The following is a 13,044-nucleotide window of genomic DNA, read 5'->3' on the forward strand; positions in this document are numbered from 1 at the left end:
GACCCTAGGGCTCACCTCTTCTGCCCTGAACACAGGAGGGTCAGAAAAACAAGAACTGGTCAAGGGAAGGCATCAAGTTCTTCCTAAGAGCTGCTCTACTTCCATACAAGGCATTGTCATGGCTTGTGGGTTGTGTATTTGCAAACTCACCTACTCGCTAAAATTTATAACCCCCAAATCAATCCTTGTGGCCCTTTCATGATGGTTTGCAGACACGTGCAAATGCGGAGTGGCAAACATCTGACTCTCCCTGTGCACACGTTCCTAGCTGAGTCCAGTGAGGACATGCTCTGCCTTCTATTCCAGCTTTCAAACTGTAAACAAGTGTCTTTCCAGGGGCTGCTGAGTGCCACATGGGTCACGTTTTTGAGGTGCTTTTTGTCGGTGAGGGCAGTGTTTAAACTAACGCAAACACGGTACTGAAAGGCAGTCTAGTGATGGACCTTCCAGAGAATATACCTGAGTTAGACAAACATCATTCAGGCATGTGTTTCAGAGCTGCTGGCTGTGAGTCGGCGCTAATGCATCAACATTATGTATTAAATACGGTGTCTTCAAATGAAAACACACATAAGACAAGGTTATGTATCTATCTGTCCCGGAAACTGTTATGACCCGAGGCTGGCAGGAACCTAATCCTGTCCTTCTCCTAGGAGCAATGATTTTGTACTCGCTGAGGTCTGCAGAGACTTTGTGAAACTTAACTGCCACACATAATGAGAATTGACTTTATTGTTTGATAATTTTGATTTATGAAAGAGAGGTTTGGACAGAATCATCTTTATATGCATCCATCTCAATTTTTTCTTTTGCATGCCCTCTTAAAAATAAATTTCTATAAATCCTACCAAGAGTAAAGAAAGGAAGCAGAAGAAACACCCTAAGGTGCTCACTGAGGGCAGATTACATGGGTGACAAATGCAGAAATTGTGGCAGGAGACGGGACCCGAGGTCCACCTCAGATGTGACGATGGCTCCAGGTGAGCAGGCAGGCAAGATAACCTGTTTCCTCCAACACCTGCCGCACCACCTTTATACTGGCTCTAAAACATCTAAATACCTAAGATCATGTTTTATTATTCTGAAAACCCGGTAGCCTAAAAATGAGCCACTCACGTTCAACTCATTATATCACTACGAAATAACTTTTCATTCTTTGGCATATGCACACATATATTAGTGAAGCCATCACTTTTGGGGGGGTATTTTCTCAGGGTAGTCAAATTTCTTTTCCATAATATTTTATTTTGAACAATGGTTCCATTATTTTCAGCTGACAATTCAATACGGTAAAGGACCCAAGTAAAAATGTCAAATGATTTGCCCATGGTGTACTATCAACACAAACAAAGAGTAGCCCGAAGTGACTAAGCTTACACATATTTACTCTCCACAACTCTGACATATAAAAATGCAGGAAGCATACTCACTTTTTCTGTTCAACGTGGGGCACTGTGAGCAACTATATCTCCCTCTTCATACTGAGGGGTACAAAAAAAAAGAATCACTACTACAAAAAGACCTGGTTTCCAAAAGAAAGAACTACTATAACCACAAAAATCAAAAGGAATGCATCTAAACAGGGTCAGAGCTTTGCAACCTCCTCAGATAAGAGAACCTGCCTCAAGGAACATCTGAAAGCATTCTGAAAGAAAAGCAAATACGTAAAAAAAAAAAAAAAAAAAAAAAAGCCACAAACGATTGTGACCTTAAATGGTACTAAATGAAAATCTGAATGCTACATTTCTAAGGCATTAAAGCTACAATAAGAACCAGAAGTAACAACTAGCCCTGAAAATTGGTGATTGAATCAGTGTTTTTGTTTTTGTTTTGCATTTCCAATTGAGGTAAAGTTCACATAACATAAAATTAACCATTAATCATTTTATTATTTTTTAAAAGATTTTATGCCTTAAATATTTTTAAAATTTAAATTCAATTAATTATAAAGATTTTATTTTGAGGGGTGCCTGGGTGGCTCAGTGGGTTAAGCCTCTGCCTTCGGCTCAGGTCATGATCCCAGGGTCCTGCGTTTGAGCCCCACATCGGGCTCCCTGCTCAGCAAGGAGCCTGCTTCCCCCTCTGCCTCTTGTGACTACTTGTGATCTCTGTCAAATAAATAAATAAATTCTTAATAAATAAATAAATAAATAGCGATTTTATTTTGAAGTAATCTCTACACCAAACAACTCCAAGATGAAGAGCCACGTGCTCCACTGACGGAACCAGCCAGGCATTCCAACCATTAGTCATTTTAAAGTGTACAATTCAGGGACACTTAGTACGCTAACAATGCTGGGCACCATTCCCTCTGTCTAGTTCAGGACATTTTCATCACCCCAAAAGGAAGAACCCCTCCATTAAGTTATCATGCACGCCCCTCCCCCAGGCCCAACAACCACCATTCTGTACTTTGTCTCAATGGACTCTTCTCTTCCGGACATTTCACATCGATGGACTCATACAGCACCTGGCTTGTTGTATATGGCTTCTTTCCTTTACCATGATGTATACGAGGTTCATCCATGTCGTAGTGGGAGTCAGTGCCTCGTTCCTCTGCGTGGCCAAATCATAGTCCATTGTACGGATGGACCACATTTTGTTTATGCATTCATTAGCTGAGGGACAGGTGGTTTGCTTCTACCTTTTGGTTACTGACAATCATACTGCTGCTATGAACATTTGTATGTTTGTATTTGTCTGAATGCCTGTTTTAAATTCTTTTGGATTTAGGAATTGCTGGGTCATGTGGTAATTCTATGTTTAACTTTAATGTTTCTTTAATCTCACGATTCTGCCCTGTGTCAGTAGATACATTGCTGATCTGTTTGCTAATTCCTTTCTAAAAGGGGGTAAAAACCAAGGTCTTGAAAAACCCTGTATTTTTTAAACATGTTAAATACATTCAAATAAATATTCACCTCATTATTTTAAAAATTAAATGAAATTTAAATTATCTGCTTCTGATTTAATACACTAGTTTCCAATGAGACTAAAGTCAATGCTAGAATTAAATCAAAACATTTTAATACATATTTATTGCTTCCTAAGTAGGTACTGTACTGTTACATTACCAAAACATCTGTACTTGGGGAATGAACATATACTTGTCCCTACATTTAAGACAAATCAAAATATTTCTACTTACCCACAAATAATATATTGCCTGTGTTTTACTGTTGCTCACCAATTCTTGATTATTTGTTGGATTAAAAGTAAGATGGTTCTGAAATACAAAATATGGAAATATATTACATTATGACAAATTTTCTGTTTTTCTCTGGTTAAGCTAAACGTTAAAAATAAATAATATTTATATTATATTAAATTGCTGAGTAGGAATATAAAACAGAAAAGACAACAGCACTTTGTAAGCAATAGGAGTAGAATGGAAACCCTGAGCATTAAAATTAATGGTCTCAATTGCGTCCCCATTTCTTATTTAGTCTTATTTATTATAATTCATCATCTGTAAATTGGAACAAGCAAAAGTAGCACAATATTCACTAATAACCTTTACCCTGTGTCCTTGTGGACAAAAACTGCTGCATACACATATCTCAATTTGACAAGGCCACAAGGTAACTTGGAGTGATGCCAAATACCGGAAAGAGTTTCTGATTCCTGCCAACACGGTGAATAGCATGGACCGCCCGGCTCCCTTCCCATAAATCAACCCTGTGGTAACTATGCAAGTGAGGAAACCACAAAGTGCAGAAGCTGAGAGAGTGCACACATTTCTGTGCACAGAAGAGTCTAAAGGAACAGATTCTAAACTAAACAAGGGTGACTCTGGAGACGTGTCTGGGTAAGGAAGGACTCACTTTTCCTTCCCTCATTCACTACTATACTGTGTCCCTGACAAGACTGTAGAACCCTAAGAAGCAGGAAAATCTTTGTCACATGCAGAATTAAATGAGATACTTAAATATCTAAGCGAGCCAGAGAAACACAACAGAAGCAAGGCTGTGAGTGATGTGAGTGAGCGGCAGCACGGGGGTCGGGGGAGTGAAGGCCGGGTGGTAGGACGTCCTGATCCAGGACCACGGGCTGGTGGTTCTCCGTTGTTTTTCATTGCCGAGCCCTTGTTATAGGAAATATCGGCAGGCCTCGAAGGTCACTCCAGTGCCCCAACTGGCTGGGACCAAGTCTGTGCCCCAGCTGAGGACCTGGCTGTTTCTCTGTCACCGGAGAAGACTTCATCCCCCTGGGAACTAGCCCCCAAAATCATTTGAGAGAAGGTGGTCCTAACATTGCTGTGAATGCCACCGTGATGTCCTTAGTGGGGAAAAGCATCTTATCCCTGTGGCTTTCCAGAATTAAACAGAGAGCCAGTGATGTCAGCCGGGCCTGGTCTGTAAGCATAATGGTGGGAAGAGAATCTGTTTATTTTGCTTAGGAATGGGTGATGTTTCAAAGAATTTAACATATCAGAGCCTCTGATGGATTAAATCTGTGACTCTAATTTAAAGCCCGTCATTGGTTCAGACTTGTGATCTTCCATTCAAATCACACTGGTTTATAAACAATATTAGAATACTTGTGAGAATTTAAGATTTGCCATAGTTAGGTCTAATTTATTAGGTTTACAAGAATTCCCTAAGTATGTGTGAAGGGTTTATCTTTTAATCAGACTACTAAAGAACTTAGAGATAAAACCAAATATATTCGATTTCTAAGTGCAGTTTAAAAATGTTTAAAAGGAATTAATATTCAAATTTGTGAGTTGGGTCAAACATTAATCTAAACACCCTTAAAGGCAACTGTAAAAATCTGCTAGATTTATAAAAGGAGTAAGATTTTTAAGTTGAATGAGAAGCTTAAGGAAAAACTATGGTTCTTAGTTTATAACTTTAATAAAGTGAATATTAATTCTAAAACCAAATAACCTTTTCCGGGTCCCAAAGTCATCATTTACTATATCATAAAACTTGTATTGACATATTGAATTGTTAACCACAGATACACTCTACTTTGCAGCTAAAAAGAAGAAAAAAATCGCTGCCAGAGTCACCCCTAGTCTAGTCGGGGAGACAGCTTTACAAGCAAGAGAAAAGCAAAGAGGGGCACCTGGGTGGCTCAGTCACTTAAGCCTTCAGCTCTGCTCATGATCCCAGTGTCCTGGGATTGAGCCCCACATCAGGCTCCCTACTCGGCAGGGACTCTGCTTCCCCCCTCTCTCTCTGCCTGCCTCTCTGCCTACTTTTGCTCTCTATTTTGTCAAATAAAAAAATAAAATCTTAGAAAAAAAGAAAAGAAAAGAAAAAAAGAAAAGAATAAAGCCTTTTTAGGGGGCCAGCCACACCTGGGGAAGGGGAGCTATCTATCGGCAACAGTTTCAGAGAAGAGACACACGTGACGGGCCCACCCTTCCTCCTGTGGACTCTGTCACCAGATAGAACAACTTTCCCTCATGTGTAAGTCGGATATCCCACTACTTGCAGCTGGAAGCATGTGACAGCCCCAGGGGACAGCCAGGCACACGGAAGGGGAATTCCACTTGCTGGGGGACGAGTTCCCGTGACTAGGATGCAAGATGCGTTTTTCCCTCTATCCCAGGCTGGGTCGGCAAGAGGCAGCCTCTGAAGGATGTTCAGCAGGGGAGTAACACAAACGGATTTTGCCTTTGGGAAAAGGTCACACTCAAAATGCTGTGGAAAACAACCACACGATGCTACACGCTGATGTCCATGTATCTGTATTTAGGACAACAGCAAATGTTCTGGAAGGAAACACACCAAATGGACTCCCTCCAGGAAGAGGGCAAAGATTGGAGATGGTGGCCAGAGGAGACGTTAGCTTTCAATTAAAAGATTATTAAAGATCAACAGATGAGTAGATAAGCAGAATCAGTATATCCATGTGATAGAATCTTGAAAACTGATGCCACACCATGGGAGAACTCTGAAAACGTTATGCTGAGAGAAAAACCAGACATAAAAAGCCACGTATGATTCACGGACATAAAATGATGACAGGCAACCCTATAGAGACAGAAAGTTGATGAGGGGTCGAGAGGAAGGAGAATGGGGAGCTCACTGTCACAGAGTTTCTGTTTGGGGTGATGAAAATGTTCCGGAAATAGTGCCGGTGGTCGCACAACATTGTGAATGTAATTAATGCCACCAAATTAGACGTTTACAAATCATATTTTGGGGCGCCTGGGTGGCTTAGTGGGTTAAAGCCTCTGCCTCCAGCAGATAATAAAACCTTTAAATTAAAGAAATATATATTTTTTACAATGGGGGGCCTGCATGTCTCAGTTGGTAGAGCGGCTGGCTCTTGGTTTTGGTGCAGGTCATGATCTCAGGGTCCCGGGATCGAGCCCCATGTTGGGCTCTGCACTCAGCGAGGAGTCTGCTTGAGGATTCTCCTTCCCTCTCCCTCTGCCCTTCCCCAACTCATACTCTCTTGCTCTTAAATAAATGATAAGGAAATCTTTTCTAAAAACGTGAAGATGGTCAATTTCATGTTATGTGTATTCTAAATCGCCATCCTGGAGGTTGGGTTGCAGAGTGAAGCTGCAGAGCAGGAGGCTGGCCAGGCGGGAGTGGGTGGGCAGGGCCAGCAGAGGCGGATTCAGAAGGCCTCCGGGAGGAGGTGCAACAGGGCTTGGGGACATTTTAGCAGGAGATGTCCCCGGGACATCCCGGTGGAATGTTCTCCAGCAGCTTCCTCATCCATGAAAAGAGGAATGATGAGGTGGTTAGGGAGATGACGATGGTGTGGTTACCACCCCAGGTCTGTTCCCTCCTGGCTGGAGAAAAGGACCAGCCGCGTCCTCCTCACCATCTTGGGCCAGAGGAAGCAGAGTCTCAGAACGCAGATGAAAACCAAGAGGATGTGGTATTAGAGAAGCCAAGGAAATGACAAGTGTCAAATGCCACTGAGACGTCTAGTAAGATGAGGACCAGGATTAAGTAACAGGGCCCTAGGAGGTCACCAGTCATCTGGGGGACCTGTATATTAAAACGTTCAACCTAACATTCCAGAACACCCTAGAGCTTTAAACAACTTCTTCCTAATCGTCCCCAACTGGACTCATCCACCCCCATGTCACCACCCCCACAAGCCAACCAGGGCCTCACAATCTTATCAATTAATCTAGCACTGCACTCTGCCTCTAGGACCAGGAATGAAGAAAGAAAACGCACATGAACATCTATCATGGGCCATGTACTGTGCGCTACTGGGCTTCCTGACAGTCCTGTAAGGTAAGTGCAGTGTGTTGAGGGCCTCCTCAGAAGTCAGGTCCACCCAGAGCCTCAGGATGTGAGCGTTATATGGGAATAGGGTCCTTGCCCATGTGTTAGTTCAGATGAGGGTGGATTAGGATGGATCCTAAAACCAATGACTGCTGAGCTCAGAGAAGTGCAGACACAAACAGACACACAGGGGACAACGCCACGTGAAGACAGAGGCAGAGATTAGAGTGATTAGTCTACCAGCCAAGGAACACCACGGGCTGCCAGCCACTACCAGCACCTGAGAGAGAGGCCTGGAGCAGGTTCTCCCTCAGAGCCCCAGAAGGAACCACCCCTTTGGGCACCCTAATTTCAGACTTCCAGCCTCGTGAACTGTGAGGGAATAACTTTCTGTTATTTTAAGCCCCTCAGCATGTGGTAATTTTTTTTAACATTTTAATTATTTATTTGATGGACAGAGAACACACAAGTAGGCAGAGAGGCAGGCAGAGAGAGAGAGGAAAGCAGGATCCCTGCTGAGCAGAGAGCCAATTGCGGGGCTGGATCCCAGGACTCTGGGGTCATGACCTGAGCCAAAGGCAGAGGCTTTAACCTGTTCAGCCCTCAGGTGCCCCAGCGTGTGGTAATTTCTTAGAGCAGCCCAAGGAAACTAAAACAGTGGGTATGATCAGCCTCTTTTTTTGTAGATGGGGAAAATCACTTCACTTCTCTGGGCCTCCAAGCTGGGTTAGTGTTAACCTCCCTCATCTACTCTGGGACATCACCACACCAAGTTTCTAGGCCTAAAGAGCCAAGAATTGTAACTGGGGAAATTCACGAGGTAATGTCACTTGACCGGGCCTCAAGGCAACAGGACGGCCAGCCTCCCCAGGCCGCTTCACCCTCACCCGGCATCCCACCACTGGCTTCTGCATGCCCAGACCGGCATTTCCCCTTTGCTGCAGATACGCTACACTGAGTAGGGAAAAAGAGGCTTGCGCCACGCCTACCCTGTGATGGAGTCCCAGATGATTATCAGGCAGTGGGGCCCTTTGTTGGCCATGGCAATCCACCGCCTGTCTTCACTGATGCAGAGGCAGGAGATCACATTAGCGTGGCCTGCAGAAATGCAGAGAAAATGCTCGGAAACATTCAGGATGGCCAGAGAGGCTGGAGCCCCACAGAGAACTAAGCTCCTCTTCCAGGTTCATTGGGCTGACAATTCCACTCCTACGGCCTTTCCCTGGCATTTCTCCATAACCAGTGGTTTTCCGATTTTCTCTCCCCCAAAACCCCCGAAGGGTAAGCCACACTCCCCCAAGGACAGGGGCTCCCTACAGATCTAGGCATGTGCCCAACTCTGAACCCAGGTGGGGAATAAATGTTGCGGTTCTATCCCACCTCCAGCCCCCTTGAAGCCCTGCTGGCCTCATCTCCCTTAAACAGTGTCCACTCAGGCCACTGAGCAGATCTGGAGCAAAAGCCTCTCCGCTGGTCTCTCTGCTTTCATTCCCATCCCCCCACAATCCTTTCCCAGTAACTCGGGAACCTTCTGGAAACAAGCAAGATGCTAGTGCTCCCTGCCAGGGAGTAGCCCACTTCTTTCCTCCTTCCTCTTCCCTTGCTCACTCCGTGTCAGTCATACCAGCCTGCAAACCGGAGCTCCCTGGGTCTGGACTGCTTCTCCCCAAACTGCCCCTGGTTGGTTCATTCTCCTCAGTCAGTCAGATCTCAGCACCAAGGGTATGTTTGCCGGCGCAACCAACTGGAGGGCCATCTCTCACTCCTGATCTCTCTCCTGCAGCAGCCCACATTTCCTTTGGAGTGCTTCTTGTAATTCGTAGTTGTGTATTTATGAGACTATAAGCTCCATGGGGGGGGGTAGATCTGTTTTGTTCATGACTACAGACCCAGAATCTGAAACAAAGAGGTTCTGATAAATACCTGTGGAATCAATGAACAAATGGATGGACGGATGGATGGGTGGTCAAGGCCACCCCCAGCCACCTGACTCTGCAGGAGGCTGGACAGCTGCCTGGCATGGTCCCTATTTCTCAGCCCGTCTGCCTGCTGCTCCTTCCTCGCTCTGCAGACACAAACTGCCCCCTCTCCCTCCCATCAGCACTGTGCTCAGGGCCGCACATTCAACTGAGCTCCAAGAAGGGCTGCTTGCTGGGCTTGTGTGTTTCTGGACATCTAGAGAGCAAATTCTGCACCTACATGGCATGGATCCCTGAGTATGGACTAGGCTTTTGGGAAACCCTCTGTGATGTTTTTGACCTAGGCATTGACTTAAGGAAGGTCCTTATTAAAATATGTGTCTGGGGGCTCTTGGGTGGCTCAGTCAGTTAAGCGTCTGCCTTCAGCTAAGTCTTTGATCTCAGGGTCCTGGGATCCAGCCCCATGTCAGGTCCCCGCTGAACAGGGGCGTCTGCTTCTCCCTATTGCTCTCTCTTGCTTGCTCTCTTAAATAAATAAATAAATAAATAAATAAATAAATAAAATCTTAAAAAGCAACAAAAACTTGCGTATCTGAAGATGGTGCTGAGTATTCTTGAAGACATCGTAGATGACCTCAGTGTGAGCACAGACGTACAGAAGGACTCGCTGGTTTTCATCCTGAATGTAGGAAACGGGAAGAGAACTGTTCCTTCCGAAAGACCAAGTCATGGACTGGAAGACAAAGGCAAGACCAGCAAGACACTGAGTGCACGGAGCCCAGAACTGTGACGCCAGGCACTCCTGGCACCGTCTCTGGAGGGGAAGGATTTCACATCATCAGTCCAAAGTGAGGGAAATCACTTTGAGAACGTCCTCAACCACATGCTAGGGTGTGGAGGACCCTCAAATCCATGACGCTGAGTGAAAGGGGCCACACGCAGTGCAGGGTCCGTCTAATCCATAGAGATGGAATGGAGCCCAGTGGCTGCTGGGGACCTGGGGGAGGTGGTCGGGGAGTGACGGTTAGGGGATATGGATTTCTTTCGTGGGGGATGAAAATGTTCTGGAATTAGACAGTGGTGACAGCTGCACATCCTTGTGAACATGCTAAAAAGCAATGGATGGTACGCTTTAAAGGGGTCAATTTTACCAGGATGAGGAGAAATTGGAACCACGGGGCACTCTTGGTGGGAATGTGAAATGGTGCAGCGGCTGTGGAAAACCCCAGGGAGAGCTCCCCAAACCCTGAAAGCAGAGTTAGCGTATCACGCAGCAATGACACTTCTGGACACCTAGCTCAAAGAACTGGAAGCAGGGTCTCAAAGAGGCATTCACACGCCCGTGTTCAGAGCAGCATACTTCACAGAAACCAGAAGGTAAAAGGAAGCCAAGTGTCCCGTGACAGACAAATGGATGAACAACATGTGAGTGTTGTTCAGGCTTCCACAGGAAGGAGACCGGACACTCTACGATATGGATGGGCCTTGGGGACATCATGTAAGTAAAATCCACCGGTCACAGAAAGACAAATATGTTAGGATTCCATGACATGGTCGCAAGAGGAGTCAGATCCGTAGAGACAGAAAGTGAAATGATGGTTCCCAGGGGCAGGGCTGGGGAATGGGGAGTTGTTCAATGGGTAGGGAGTTTCCTTTTCACGAGATGAGTTCCAGGCGTTGGTTGCACCACAGTGTGAATGTACCTATGACGACGCTGTACACTTCAAAATGGTTAAGATGGTAACAGTCAGTCAGCAACTGACTCTTGGCTTTGGCTTAGGTCATGATCTCAGGGCTGTGGCATCCAGCCCGACATTGGGCTCCAGGAATAGTCTGCTTAAGACTCTCCGCTGCCCTTCCCCACACCCTCCCCTCTCAAATGAATAAATAAATAATTAAAAGAAAGATGAGGGGTGCCCGGGGGGCTCAGTCATTGGGTTTCTGCCTTCGGTTCAGGTCGTGATCCCAGGATCCTGGGATCGAGCCCCTGCCAGGCTCCCTGCTCCTTGGGAAGCCTGCTTCTCCCTCTCCCACTCCCCTTGCTTGTGTTCCCTCTCTCGCTGTGTCTCTCTCTGTCAAATAAACAAATAAAATCTTTTTTTAAAAGATGGTAAATTTTACTTTATGTGTATTTTACCACAATTTTAAATTTTAAGAAGGTAAATTTAACGGTACGTGAATTATACCTTGCTTAAAAAAGAAAAGAAAGTCAACAGTAAACACAAAGAACGTCCTATCCTCCTCATCCCCAGAACCTAGACTGCTCAGTAACTGACACACAGTGAGCACTTAATATTGCGAAATTCAATTTACTTCATGAAATTATATGGAAGGGTCAAGTTACAGTATAGTCACTAAGGAACTCCTTAAGAAAGGCAATTATTCAGCTGGGACTATTTGTATTTGGTCCTCATATACCATTTTCCCAGGAAGAATAAAGCACAGAGAGACAAAATTCCCTAAGCATGATTAAAAATTCCATATTCAGGGCGCCTGGGTGGTCAGTGGATTAAAGCCTCTGCCATCGGCTCAGGTCATGATCCCAGGGTTCTGGGATCGAGCCCCACATCGGGCTCTCTGCTCAGCAGGGAGCCTGCTTCCCTTCCTCTCTCTCTGTCTGCCTCTCTGCCTACTGGTGATCTCCATCTGTCAAATAAATAAATAAAATCTTTAAAAAAATCCATATTCCCAGGAATAAATCCAAGATAGAAATTTTCTGAAATGAAAAATTTGAGGTATTATAAATCTGACTACTACTTTTAATTCAACAGGAGTTTACTTATGCATATTTTTTGTGTGCAAATCTTTTATAAAAATCAAGGATGTGATTAAAACAGTTTATAAAAACTGGATTCATACAAAAAGAGTATTATTCAGAAATAAAATGTAATGAACTAGCAAGCCAGGAAAAGACATGGAGAAATCTGAAATGCATTTTGCAAAGTGAAAGGAGCCAACCTAAGGAGACTTCACAGTGGGGACACCTGGGTGGCTCAGTTGGTTAAGTGTCTCCCTTCGGCTCAGGTCATGATCCCAGAGTCCTAGGATCGAGCCTTGCATTGGGCCCCCTGCTCAGCCAGGATTCTGCTTCTCTCTCTCTTTCTCTGCCCTTCCCCCGACAGGTGTTTTTTTCTCCTTCTCTCTCTCTGACAAATAAATACATAAAATATTAAAAAAAAAAGGACTTCACATTGTATGGTTCCAACTACATGATATTCTGGAAAAGCAAAACTATGAAGACGGGGGAAAAAATGGTTGCCGGGGAGCGAGGGGGTGAAGGCAGGGATGGAGAGTGGGGCATGAGGGATTTGAAGGCAATGACACAAGTCTATAGGACACTACAATGGTGGATATACCTCATCATACCTTAGTCAAAGCCCAGAGAATGTCACACCATCAGTTGTGAACCCTAAAGTAAAATATGGATGTTAGTTAATAGTAACAGTCAACATGGGCTCATCATCTCTAACAAACATCCCCAACTAATGAAGATATTAACAAAAGGGGAACCTGGTGGGGGGCACAAGGGAGTATATGGGAACTCTGCACTTGTCATTTCATTTGCTATCAATCTAAACTGCTCCAAAAAACAGTCCTATTAGGGGCGTGTGGCTGGCTCAGTCAGTAAAGCCTATGCCTCTTGATCTCAGAGTGTTCCAGTCCCATGCTGGGTGTAGACATTCCTTAAAATAAAAACATTCTGTTTAAAAAGTTAACTGAGGCCAATTAATAGAATGTGGTAGCATCTAAAGGGATGGCTAAGTGATTAGAGACTTTTAGCAACTGACTCACTCAGTATTAATAGGACCTCCTTCCTCCAGCAGCGCTCACACTCATTGAAAGCACACGGTATCAGCTGATGCTGGGCATTAGTGTTACCATTCGTGGTGAATGATCATGGAGCTAGCTGGCTCTTACAG

The 13,044-nt window shown here is 44.7% G+C and overlaps 1 long non-coding RNA gene across 1 annotated transcript; it reads right to left on the reverse strand.

Moving 5' to 3' along the window:
• Positions 1-2,139: 2,139 nt before the first annotated feature.
• LOC308356426 lies at positions 2,140-9,660 on the reverse strand. The gene is made up of 4 exons (XR_013968082.1): positions 8,830-9,660; positions 8,195-8,303; positions 3,149-3,226; positions 2,140-2,556 (listed from the first exon to the last, which is right to left on the reverse strand). It is a non-coding gene; the product is annotated as an uncharacterized lncRNA (long non-coding RNA).
• Between the last annotated feature and the right edge of the window lie 3,384 nt (positions 9,661-13,044).

Source organism: Martes martes, assembly GCF_963455335.1.
Source record: "Martes martes genome assembly, chromosome: 16".
NCBI lineage: Eukaryota > Metazoa > Chordata > Mammalia > Carnivora > Mustelidae > Martes > Martes martes.